Here is a 13,526-nt window from a genome sequence, read left to right as displayed (position 1 = left end):
CCCATCTCTAAACCATGTCACAGTGCCACAATGTTAATATGAATATGTATGAGCAGTCTGGATGTACAGTTGTTTAAGACAACAGACAGACATGGCCTAACCATGTTAATTACTATACCATATTTATCATTTTTTCTACACATATCACACTCCTAACTTTCTAAAACATACAGGATCCCGTTGATCAAAGTATTAGAATATCATATAACAAAAGAAGAACAGATCTATCTTTACCCCAGTAGGGCGCTTTGTTTTCCATATGGCACTTCATCTGCTTCTGCAGTACATCTGTCTCGCAGAAGACATTAGATAGTTAGACTCACTAACAATTACAGGCTGCAACAAGTTTAATTTCAATTACAGAAAGAAAAGAAAACAGCTGGGATACCTATAGGGAGGCGCAGGCACCAAGAGGGTGAAAGAAAAATCAGAATGGTACATTGCACACTACTAATTAGGGAGAAATGAAGTCAAAATACAAATGTAAGCCTTTATAGAAATACCTGTCAGTTTTACTAAAACTACATTTGAGACAGAAAAATAGTCCTTAGTAGACGAGTATTTATTTTAATTTATTTAAATGATTCTGAATTAAAAAAGCAACTTACTTTTGAAAACAAGATCAAAATAAAACCCAATTACAAGTAAGATCAGTGTTAGACCAACATCTCTGAATTACACCAAGTTAAGACTCTTCTTTTAGTCACTAATAGGCATTGAAAGTTATGGCCAGAACAAAATACAAACTGTGAAAGCTTCTTCCACGTTAATAACAATATCTACATATGAAGATTCCAAAAATAAAATATATAGAGCATTCAAAATTCTCAGAATCCTGACTCAATCAATTATTATCGTCTAGCCTGAACAGTTGAGAAAAATATACAACTTAAGAAACTTTTTATGTAGAATAGTTCCTACACAATCTAATGATTGGAAACCATGCAATTTACAAGGAACGTATTCAAATGAGATACCTGAGTACACACAGATTTTATTCTTTAACTTATCTCATTATTGACAGTTCAGTATCTCTTTGATCTCTCAAAGAACTTTAGGACAAGCTCAGTCATGAACATCATGCACTCCATCTGTCCATCTCAAGTCTACCCCTTCCTTTTGCTTTTGACTACTCCATGCATTTTTTGTTTTTTCCCTGTATGGATGCAAACTCTCAGATGCATATGGGGAGGGACTTTTCTTCCCCAAAGGAATGGATCATTACATTCGTAGAAGGGACCAGTTTAATTACAGCTCATGAGGTAGAGTCTACTCAAAAGCACTGATCACATAAATGCTACCATGACTACATCTGCCCCCCTACAAATAACTAAATTAACCCACTATGAGCTTAAAGACAAAGCAGCCATAGCTGTACTCCATGCTGAAATTGTTCCTGACTTCACACTGCTGTTACACATTTGGGGTGGGAGACTAGAGAGTGATAGAGCCCTCAGTGACAACTGCTAGTTGGCTTTACATATGGATTATACCAAGGAAACTGGCCTGAGGATACGTAAATAAAGAGACAAGACTACATGGTTCACTAGCTTAGTTTGTCGCTTATGCCAACATGATTTAGAAAGCAACATACATTTAAGATAATAACCACTCATTGGTAAACACATCCATGGATATCCATCATCATAAAAAAGTCTGAGCATGAGCTGCTGCATGCAGGGCTCCAGCTGCCAATCATGACCCAGACATGCTGCATAGTTGGAATCAGTGTCCTGGTCCTGCATGTTGATCTGAACTAGAATGGAAGAATGTGTGGTCATGTATGTGTGCTGTAGAATAGATTTCATAGAAGTGAAATTTCTATCTATCTGGTAAAATTTGTCTCACATGCTAAGTAAATTTTAGATTACTCATCACTGAGTGCCGTGTTTTCGTTCTTATTTCCATCCCACTCCATACTAGTGGATCCACAAAATCATGGCATCTGAACTGCTGATAAACAGGTATACCATACTATTACCTAAAAACTTCTGCATCTAGTGTTTGGGCCCAGCTACCAAGTACCATTAAAAGCAAATACTAAAATCTAACTTCAAAAAAACAGAAAATCCATGGGGTGTGAAACTTGTTTTAGGAGGGTTTTTGTTGCTGTTCTTCGTTTCTGTTTTTTTTTTTATTTTTTTTTTTTTTTTTTTTTTCATTCTGTTACAAACTAAGTTACTTGAGAATGTGCTTTGCCAATAAGCCTTCAGAAAGAGACTATGTATTTGCTGTTTGCATGAGCAAAGAAAGAACTCACAGGTAATTCAACCATTAAAATATAAATAATAATAAAAACATCTTTATTCATTCTCAATAGTACATTAAAAAATGATTAGTTTTCATTCATTCTATGGACCATCAACACTATTTTGCTATTTCTCAGAGTATGATGACATATGAAAACTGAAAAAAAAAATAAAAATAAAAAATTAAGTGATTTCTATAAATCAAGTAGTTGAAAATATTTTTCAAAGCTGAATATTTACATTGGTGGGAATGAAACCAAACCTGGTGCCATAAAAAAATAAAAATACATAATAAATGCATGAAAATAATAATCCATAAAAATGCATGAAGATAAAATTAAAAAAAAACATAAAAATTCCAGCCTAAATTTCATCAAACAGAGCAAAGAGAATCACATATATATATTAAACAAACAAACAACAACAACAAAAAACACCAAAGCAAAAACAAAACAATACAACAAGCATGGGAAATAGTTTACTCTTTTGTTTAACTCTATATGCTAAATCTAACTGAAAAGATTTGTCTGATGAGGAGCATGAATTCAGAAGATGTAAAATCTTCCAGAAATTAGCTTAAAACTTTGGAAATTTCTTCCTACTTGAATGACTTTAGAAATTATTTTCAATAAATTAACAACCAATTTCCATTAAAATGATTTTCCTGACAGCTGTAACTCTTGAAAGACCAGCTTTTAAAAGGTAATGTATAGAACTATCTTTCCTCTCATAAAATGTGATAAATATTGATCTTGCTGTTTGATATAAGACTATACGTTGGGACTATATTTTGTAATTAATATCCACTGAAATCAAGTATTAGAAGTCACAGCTTCTAAAACAGTACAAACTTGTACCCATAAGGCATCAAAAAACAGAGCTAGAGGCTAAGATGCATGTTTAGTTCCATTCGATATTCCATTGACTGAATGTCTCCTATTGTATAATGTAGGCTCACAAGACATCAGAGGCAGAGGACTTGGTAGTAGGACAGTAGAGGTCGATTATTCCAATCATTACATTTTATTACTGTCCAACAGATAGCAGCAGAAGGGCAGACTGGCAAAATGGCATCAAAAAAAAAAAAAGAGCAGACTGACAAGGTGACATGGTAACACACATGAAGCAAAGATGTGTCATTGAATTGTTCCACGCAGAAAAAATAGCAGCCACTGATAATCATAATTGCTGAACTTTTATGGTAACCAAATAGTGAGGTGATGGGTGGTGACAGTGATTCAGATTTTTATGAGGGCAGCATGTAGGCTCTTGCTCATTTCTGGCAAAAGTGCACAGCCAATGGCAATGAATATGTTGACAATTATAGTTTTGCAGCTGATAATTCCTTCTGTTAAATAGTGTTATTGTGTTCTTTGCATCTGTAGTAGTTTCCATGGAAATAAATAGGAGGTATTACCTTCAGAGCAATTTATGTACTTCAGAATGGTCTAACTAGGTATCCATTTTCCATTATTTTAAATAGGAATTTAAGTATAGCTACTTATGCATAGGTACCTACATTTCTAGTAGTTCAAGCCTAATCCCACTTATTAGTGTGCTCATTTTAAATTACTTTGTCTTGCATATGATTACTTTTTTTTTTCCTTCAATACTTCCTTCAACTTTCACTGAACTAATATATAAAAACAGCATTCCTTATAATCAGAGAGAAGAAATATGTTCAATATCCAGATGTCTGTATTATATAGTACACTTACTGAAATTCAAAAAAGCTCATTCAGAATATTTTACAGTAGGAAATGAAAGCAATTCTCCTATCTGTGAAATGTCTATACCGAGGGGGGGGAGGGGGGAAAAAGTCTATTAAGGCTAAAAAGCCAAGTATTCTGTAGCAAGGAGATATAATTTTAAGTTGAATGTCTGTCACTAGAAACTTGTCATTTTCTAGGAAATTTTCTTTCTCAGATGTAGTTTAAAGCAGCTACCATAGAATGGTTAGTTTTGGTGAAAGAGGACTAAATGATGGAGGAAGAAACTTACTGTAAGCTTTCAGTTTGAACAAATGTAAATAAATTTAAATGTAATTAATTAAAAGTATCATAAGATGCAACCAAATTCAGATTGCAGTTATTATTTTTAAATTTCAAAAGACATCATAGTTCTGAACTTCCTCATAGCATTTTGTAATATAGACAGTCTCTCTTCAAAAAGCTCAGACAATGAAGAGATCCTGAAAGCTCTATTCAGATTCTACTGTACTTTATTTCTCAAATGAAACAAATAAAATAAGGAGACACACACACGCATACACATTATTGTTGTTATTATTATTATTATTTAAGAAGGATCATGGAAGCTGATGGATTAGACTGGTGTTCTGCACAGAGAAAAAACTGTGAATCTAAATAGACCATAGCTCCTCTTATTCCAGAGCTTTAGAAATCAGAACACTGAACCCTGGTTCTTCTCTGATTACTGACCCTGAAAGTGAACAACAGCCAGCATCTGCTGGACTCATTTTCAGAGAAGCCCACATGGTGCTTCAAAGGAGACTGTTATTTTCCTTGGCTTACTACTAGGTTGGAGTCCAGAGCGTTATACAAAACTAACAACGAAAATTGCTGGAGAATGGTACTATTTGGTAGGCCCACCTGTGAACTGTGATTTGTTCTGATGGCAAGAGTTTGTCTTCATAAAAATAAGAAAAAAATATCGTATTACAACCTTCAGGTGAGCAATTCCCCATTTCCCTTAGATGGTAGCTCTTGTTCACTCTAAGCTTTACTTCAACCTCAAACCAGTGTGAAAGTATTGAAAAAAAGAGGATATGTGCTTGAATAAAGTTGCAGCAGTGTGCTTTAAATCCTGCAGGAGTTTTGCCCATTGAATTCAGTGACAGCAGAGCCCAAAGTACCTAACTGAAAGTTAAATGCTTATTTTATTTCAGTGGATCTGGTATCTTACCACCCATGGTTTGTCAGGTACCCAAATCTCCCACAAGTACTTCGGCATATCTCCAAATTTCAGTGCCTAAAAAGCAATAATATTTAAATAAAAAGGTGTGTCATTCTTACTACAGATCTTCAGATAGCCCACCTCCCCAACAGCCCAATATCGGTCATACATAAAGCAAAATGTGAGCAAGTTTCTCTTGAAGGAAGATAAATATCTTTTTATTCAAAAAATTCAAAAAATTCAGATGCCATAGCTTGGTGTTACCAAACATATGCATTGTATCATTAAAGTGCTATGTTAAACATCAGTTTGGTTTCTGAAGGCTGACTGTGTAATATGTTGTTGCACCAGCCAACAGATTTTCAGATGCCAGAGTAGGATATATATATTTTTTTGTTCTGTGTAGTGAACTACCAACTGAAATAGCTGTCTCATAATAAGAAGATTTCTTTTTTAATTTAATGCTCTATTAAGCTTTTTATTAAGATATTGCTCATCAACGCTGAGACTCTAAAAAGCAAAAACAGCAGATCTTTAAAACTACAATTAAATGCGTTCAATGTGGGAGCATTAATGGATGTTCATTCGCTGTTACTAACTGCTGAATATAAATAGCACTATGTACTTCAGGTTCCCTCAGAGTTCTCAGACACCCTAAAATATCATGTCTTCCAGGACTTGAATCAGAGTGTCTATATACGTGTGTGACTATAAGATAATTGTGGAAGGAAAGTTCAGTAGGTTACCAAGTTTGAAGAACCTTCAAAACTGCATATTCCAATAGGAATTGAATTGCTTATCTACCTTAACAAACAAACAGAACCACAGTAATTCTGAACAATTTAAGCCAGAAAAGCACATGTATTTGAAATGAATTGAATACTGAAAAAGTACCAAGGCAGTACCAGCCCTTTTTACTGTTCTGTCTTATTGGAGAAAAGAATGCTTCCCAGAGAGAGAATGTTAAATTAAGAGTAATGTATCTGGAAAGTTGGACAATTTCAAATCTATTCTTTGTAGAGCAAAAAGCCCAAATTGCAAACAAGTCTTCAGTGCACCCTATTCAGAAAGGATATTATTATTCTGTACAGAATTGTTTATCCACTCCTTTGCCATCATATAGTGAACAAAATCCTCAGAAAACTTTACATCAAATAGTGCTTTTAGTTGCAGCAGAAAATACATGTCTCTTCCAAAGTACTCCCAACAGATACCTCAGATATTTCACACAAGTTCTGTGTTCTTGGAGAATTATATCACAGTTCTAAAAGCTTTTTCAGTAACTCCCCTTGAAAGTAGAAAGTCATCTTAAGTATTTATATCTACCAAAAATACGCTCCTCTGATATCTGAAGTTATATTTCCAATCGACTTCAGAAGATCCCTTCTTTGCCATCTAAAATTTTACTTAAAATAAAATGTTATGCGAGCAGAAATTTTATTTTGTCTTACACACTGAATCTAAAGGCACTTATACAATCCATGGAGATCAGTGAATATAGCTTAAGAAAAAGGTAAAAGCCACAGAGAATGTTTCATTTTAAAATCTTCCTATGCCTCCTCTGGTACTTTACATGTGATTGTTTTCCTCATTTACATGAGTACAAATGAAGTGCAATTCACCCAAAGGCAACAGAAATAAATTGGTAAAAAAGCAGAGAGAGGGTCCCTGTGGAACAAGCTTTCTTCTTGGAGTGTTTATTGCACAGTTCCATCCACTTTGATAGAGTGATGAATTTCTGAAGGCAGACTGTGTGCCATAATATCAAATATTTTATTACTTGTTAGAATGTCACCTCTACATAAATTAGTCACCTTTACAGAAATAGTAAGCATTGTTTTTACCAAAAATAATTGGAAAGGAATCACAAGAATAATTTCGATAACAACAAATAATGAATATTTTCCCCATTCCCTTAGGTAGTTAGTTGAAAGCTTATCTAGGCCATCAAAATGAAACAAGAATGAACAGAAATCAAATACTATTCATAGAAAAACTGCCAACTGAAATGACAAATATGTGGTGTCATTAAATATGAGGCCTTTTTTCTACATGACTGCTTTCCAAAAAAGACTGCTGAAACATAAGAGTAACAGATCCTCCTGGAAACTATACTGAGGCATGCGGAAGAGAAGGAAGTAAGATGAGACAATCTGCACGGCTTCACCAATGGCAAGTCCTCCCTGACCAAGCAGCACATTTTTCTATGACTGCATAGATGGACAAGAGAAGAGAATAGATGTCATCTATTTGGACTTCATTAAGGCTTTTGACATGGTCCATCACAATATCCTTCTCTCCAAATTGGAAAGATATAGATATGGATTTGATGGGTAGACTGCTCAATATATGAGAAACTGATTGTGAGATTGCACACAGAGTGTTGGTTAATGGCTCAGTATTCAGATGAGATCAGTGACAAGTGGTGTCCCTCAGGAGTCAGTACTGGGCCTGATGCTCTTTAATATCTTCAATTGAATCCTCACCAATCTGTGTGGTGCGATTGACATACAGACAAGGGATGGAATGATATCCAGAGAGACTTAAATAAACTCAAGCAGTGGGCCCAGGAGTACCTCATGAGGTTTAACAAAGCCAAGTGTGAGATCTTGCATCTGGGTCATGGCAACCCCCACTATAAGTACAAGTTAGGGAATGAAAGGATTGAGCACAGTCCTGCTGAAGAGGACCTGGGAATACTGGTGGATTGCAAGCTGAGCGTGAGTCAGCAGTGTGCCCTCACAGCCCAGAAAGTAAACTGCTTCCCTACATGGTCCATTGGATGGTACACCTTCCCTATGAGGACAGGCTGAGAAAGTTGGGGCTGTTCAGGGAGACTTGATAGTAGCTTTTCAGTATCAAAAGAAGGGCTATAAAAAAGAAGGGGTCAGACGGAAATGTTTATTGTAATAGGACAAGAGAGATTGGTTTCAAACTGAAAGAGGGGAGATTTAGATTGAATGGAAGAAATGTTTTTGTTTTTGTTTTTTTATCATAAGAGTAGTGTAGCACTGGAACAGTTTCCCTAGAGAGGTGATGGATGCCCTCCATTCCTGAGACATTCAAAGTCAGGCTGGATGAGGTTCTGATCAACCCTAGCTATCTGTAGATTCTCTGTTCATTGCAGGGGAGTTGGATCCTTCCAACTCAAAAGACTATATGATTCTAAGTAAAACATATTTTATCTTGGGTTTCATAATAATTAAGATCATTACATATTGCATGGCCAGCAAATAGACCAGGGTAAGTAATATTTTCCCTGATTCTCCACCTTTCTACAGCTTCTCTTTCCTACAATAGACAGTAGAAAGAGGTAAAGAAAGTGGCTCCTTCTCTCTAGTTTTACAAGTGACAACTGCAACTAGAATTAAATTTGGACCATGCTCTTCACTGAAATAAATTACAGCTGGGAGATGAAAGAAAGAAGGTTTTGATGCAAGAAAAACAAACAAACAACCAGTTTCAGTAGGAGATGAATCCCTTTTTCATGAAGTCAGTGTAGAAAATTCTCCCATTACTGAATGTGAGTGAACTCATGATTCATTAAATGGCTTATGACTGCCTTAAACTTTTAGACCTGGATTTGAGATGTCTTAAGTATGTATATCTTCTTTCTCAAGAAGTGTTCAAAATTCAAAATGACTTATCATCAAATATACAAGACTTGTTTCTGCAAAAGCTTTCTTTTAATCTCCCCAACTCTTCCTCTATTTCATGTGATGACATCATCAAAGCTTTCAATCAAAATAAACAGACTTTTTATTTCTTCTGTCATTGACAACTTAGAAACAAAAAGTTGAATATTTTGAGGGAAACATTTTGTGAGGAGAAGGGATATAACAAAGTCATCATCATAGATGAGATTGCAATCGAACAGAAAGAAAGTTAACACACACACAAAACAAACAATAAGAAAACAAATTATAAAAAAAAAAACAACAAAACTTGCCAGTTGTTTTTTCCCAGTAAGAGGAACAGACATAAAAAAAGACCTGCTAAAAGTAATGAAAACAACCTACTGTGTCATCATTTTATGTGAGAAAGGGAGAGAGATTAGTGTAAGACTCCTACAATAATATGGATTTTTCAGCTGACAAAAGCAATACTGCATAAAATCTTTTCTGTGCTTTATTTCTAATTACTTTCTATCCTTTAATGAACAAGAAAGTATGTGATCTTGAAAGTCCTTGTGCAGTCAAAACTCCCACTAAAATTAATGGGACATTTTTTCCAGCCTAAAAGCTCTGAGATCAGGCCTCAAACTTAGCTCTTTCTAAGCTTTTTCCATTAATCAAACATTTTAAGATTCCATTGTTCTTTTTTTTTCTTTTTTTTTTTCTTTTTTTTCTTCCTTTTCTGTTAAGATCATGTATTTAGAAATAGAGATACCAGAAATCATACTTTTGTCCAAGGAATAAAAGCTGGTGTACTTTATTATCATAAACATTTTAACTCCATTTTACAATTGAAGTCCTGATTCTGATTCTGAAGAACCTCAATTACCTGAACACCAAATTCTCAGTTATTCACCTTTCCAAATAGTTTATAAAAATACTAGTGCTCATCACATGTGGAGGTTAAGCTATCTGAATTACGCAAGTGAATGTGTGTATATAAGCTTTCTTGTCAGTCAAGCCTTCCTGAAATTAATGACAAAACCAAGAGATTTTCAATATCCTTATGCAGGAAATAAGGAGTTAACATACTGAAGTCCAAAGCATATTTTCCCATGTAGCCTTACACAACTCAGAATGTATGCCTAACTTTGCAGTGCCTAAAAGAAAAAAATAAAAAACTGTCCTTACATGGATGCCTTAATAAATCACATTGATTTTCAGACTGTTGGTCACTCACTTCAGGAAATCAATAATTCTTATACAGTTGTTGTTTCAAAAGAAGATGCCATATTTTTGGCTGTAAGTTATTAGTGTCATTACTTCATCACAATTCTTAATTTTATCATACAAAACTACTATAAGAAGCTTGTGCATAGAAATAAAAATAAAATGCAGCTTGTCAAATCAGGTAGTACTAAGAACAATGTAAAAAAGAAAGGAAAATCTATGAGACCAACCAGTTTATGGTTGAACATGAATAGGCCTTAGCAGGGACAATTTCCTTTCTTAATTCTTAATCTCAGATGGCACATTTCTTAATTCTTACTCTTAGATGGCACAGGGGCAAGTGAGAACTAACAAACAGGAGAGCTCCACATTTAATTGCTCATTTAGAGAGCCTATATACTAGCTATATTGCAGAGGCATACCATCTGGAAATGACATAATTCTGCATGGTTTCTTACACGGGATTTTACCTTTCTGGTAAGATATCTTTGAAAGTTCTTTACTATGGCTTTCATTTTTTAAGAACTCAAGAATAATGAGCTACTGACATTTTAATTGGGATTTAGAAATAAAAGATTCAGTAGATAACAGAAAGGAGAAATTAGGATGATGGGCTGATTTGTACTTTGACACATACATATGCAGACACAAAATATCTATGTAATAAACATTCAGTTGAAGAAGTATCAGATAAGTTCTTGCCAACTCACTGCATTCTTGTCTTTGCCAGCTGGCATTGTTTAAATTGACTTCAGCATTTTGCCTACCTCTTGCCTTTATTTTTAAATGCTGTAATTTGAAAGACTGGGAAAATCACAGAAAAATATAAATAAATAATACTAATGGTGATGATTCCTTCTCCTGGGAGAAAAAAGAAAAAAACAATACTGCCTGTTTTCAGGAAAGAAAGAAAGAAAAAAAGAAAAAAAGAAAAAAGAAAAAAAAAAAAAGACCATATAGGCGTAGCTACTTTCTGAAGGATAAAGTAAAACCTTAAAAGTTAAATTGTAATTAGCGTTAGTAGCGTTAGAACTGAAAATTTCACAAGGCATACAATTATCTTCTTGGGTAAGCATTTAACTACGTTTTTTGAAACAGAAATGAAGATTTTTTTAGGCAAAGAAAATAAGCAGATTTTTCACTACTCATTTTTTAAATTCTATTCTAAAATCTACCTCTATTGGTGTTGGCAATGAACACAGAGTACAGAAATCTAGTGAGAGCAATGTCTTGGATATCACAAAAAAAAAAATCTGTACCACCAGAAGAAACAGCAAAAAAAAGACTTCAAAATCATAGTTTGACTTTCAAAGCATGTCTATTTCTCATATAGCTTATGTGTTTGCAACATAATACTTGATAAATCATCAAAATTTTTCTGTAAGAGACATTTTTTAGTTACCATTGCTCCATGGGCCTATGTTTCCTGCTTCTGTCTCTGCCTTCTTTATTAAAGGAATCTCTGTTACTTGATTAGTAACTCATAAAATGAAATGTAAAAAGGAAATAACTGCAAAGACAATGCAAATCTAACAATAGGTTAAATTTATGCACTGTAAAGAGAATTAATTGTTCTCATCTGCTTATTGTTTATGTCATTTGACAGGTATATAATGCTATCATATGTAAGGTACTGAATGTATACAATTTCAATATAATATTTTCCTTATTTTTAAGATAGATATCTAGATGCAATCCACACATAAAGTCAGCATAACACAATAGTTAATCAAGAATAGAACGATAGAAGAGAATCATAGAATCGTTAATGTTGGAAAAGACCTCAAAGATCATCAAGTCCAACTGTCAACTCATTACCACCAAGCCCACTAAACCGTGTCCCTAAGTGCCACATCTGCATGTTTCTTGAACACTTACAGGGATGATGACCCTATCAGAGCCCATTCCAATATTTCACAGAATCACAGAATGGTCAAGGTTGGAAGGAACCTCAAGGATCATGAATCTACAACCCCTTTGCCACAGGCAGGGCCACCAACCTCCACATTCAATACTAGAACAGGCTGCCCAGGGCCCCATCCAATCTATCCTTGAACACTTCCAGGGATGGGGCATCCACAACCTCTCTGGGCAGCCTGTTCCAGCACCTCAACACTGTCTCTGTAAAGAATTTCCCCCTGACATCCAACCTAAACCTTTCCTCCCTCAACTTAAAATCATTTCCTGTTGTCCTGCAGTTATCAACCCTTTCAAAGAGTTGATTCCCCTCCTGTTTCTAGGCTGCCTTTAGGTAGTGAAAGGCTGCAATGAGATCACCCCACAGCCTTCTTTTCTCCAGGCTGAGTAAGCCCAGCTCCCTCAGCCTGTCCTCATAGGGGAGGTGCTCCAGTCCCCTGATCATCTTCGTGGCCCTCCTCTGGACCCTCTCCAATAGCTCCCTATCTTTCTTGTACTGGGAGCTCCAGACCTGGACACAGTACTCCAGATGGGGCCTCACAAGAGCGGCGTAGAGGGGGACAATCACCTCCCTGTCCCTGCTGGCCACCCCTCTTTTGATGGAGCCCAGGATACTTGTGGCCTTCCGAGCCACAAGTGCACACTGCTGGCTCATGTTAAGCTTTTAATCTATCAAGACTCCCAGGTCCTTCTCTGCAGGGCTGCTCTCAAGAATTGGTCTTTCCAGTCTGTATGGATGCCTGGGATTCCTCCAGCCCAAGTGCAAAACTCTGCACTTTGCTGTGTTGAACCTCATTGGGTTCACCCAGGCCCACCTTTCCAGCCTGTCGAGGTCCCTCTGAATGGCATCCCTTCCTTCCACTGTGTCAACCACACCACTCAGCTTGGTGTCGTCAGCAAACTTGCTGAGGGTGCACTCAATTCTGTCATCGATGTTGATAAGATGTTAAAGAGCACCGGTCCCAAGACAGACCCCTGGGGGACGTCACTTGTTACCGGCCTCCACCTGGACATAGAGCCATTGATCACCACTCTCCGTCTGCGGCCTTTCAACCAGTTTCTTATCCATCGAGTGGTCCACCCATTAAATATACATCCCTCCAATTTGGAGATAAGGATGTGGTGGGGGACCATGTCAAAGGCCTTGCTCAAGTTCAGGTAAATGACTTTCCCTTTCCCTTGTCTACCAATGCTGTCACTCCATCATAGAAGGCCGACAGATTGGTCAAGTATGACCTTCCCCTGGTGAAGCTGTGCTAGCTGTCTCGGATCACACACTCATTCCTCATGTGATCAAGCATGTCATCCAGGATAATCTGTTCCATGATCTTCCCTGGCAGAGAGGTGAGACTCACCGGCCTGTAGTTCCCAGGGTCCTCCTCTCCCTTTCTTATAAATGAGAGTGATGTTATCCTTCCTCCAGTCATCCGGGACCTCACCTCACAACCACAACTTTTCAAATATGATGGAGAGTGGCTCAGCAACCACCTCAGCCATGTCCTTCAGAACCCTAGGATGCATGCCATCCGGCCCCATAGACTTATACACATTCAGTCTCATGAGGCTGTCTCAGACCTGCTCTGTCCTCACAGTGGGGGGG

This window comes from Meleagris gallopavo, chromosome 1, assembly GCF_000146605.3.
Source record: "Meleagris gallopavo isolate NT-WF06-2002-E0010 breed Aviagen turkey brand Nicholas breeding stock chromosome 1, Turkey_5.1, whole genome shotgun sequence".
Classification (NCBI taxonomy): Eukaryota; Metazoa; Chordata; class Aves; order Galliformes; family Phasianidae; genus Meleagris; species Meleagris gallopavo.
This window is presented reverse-complemented; position numbering follows the sequence as displayed.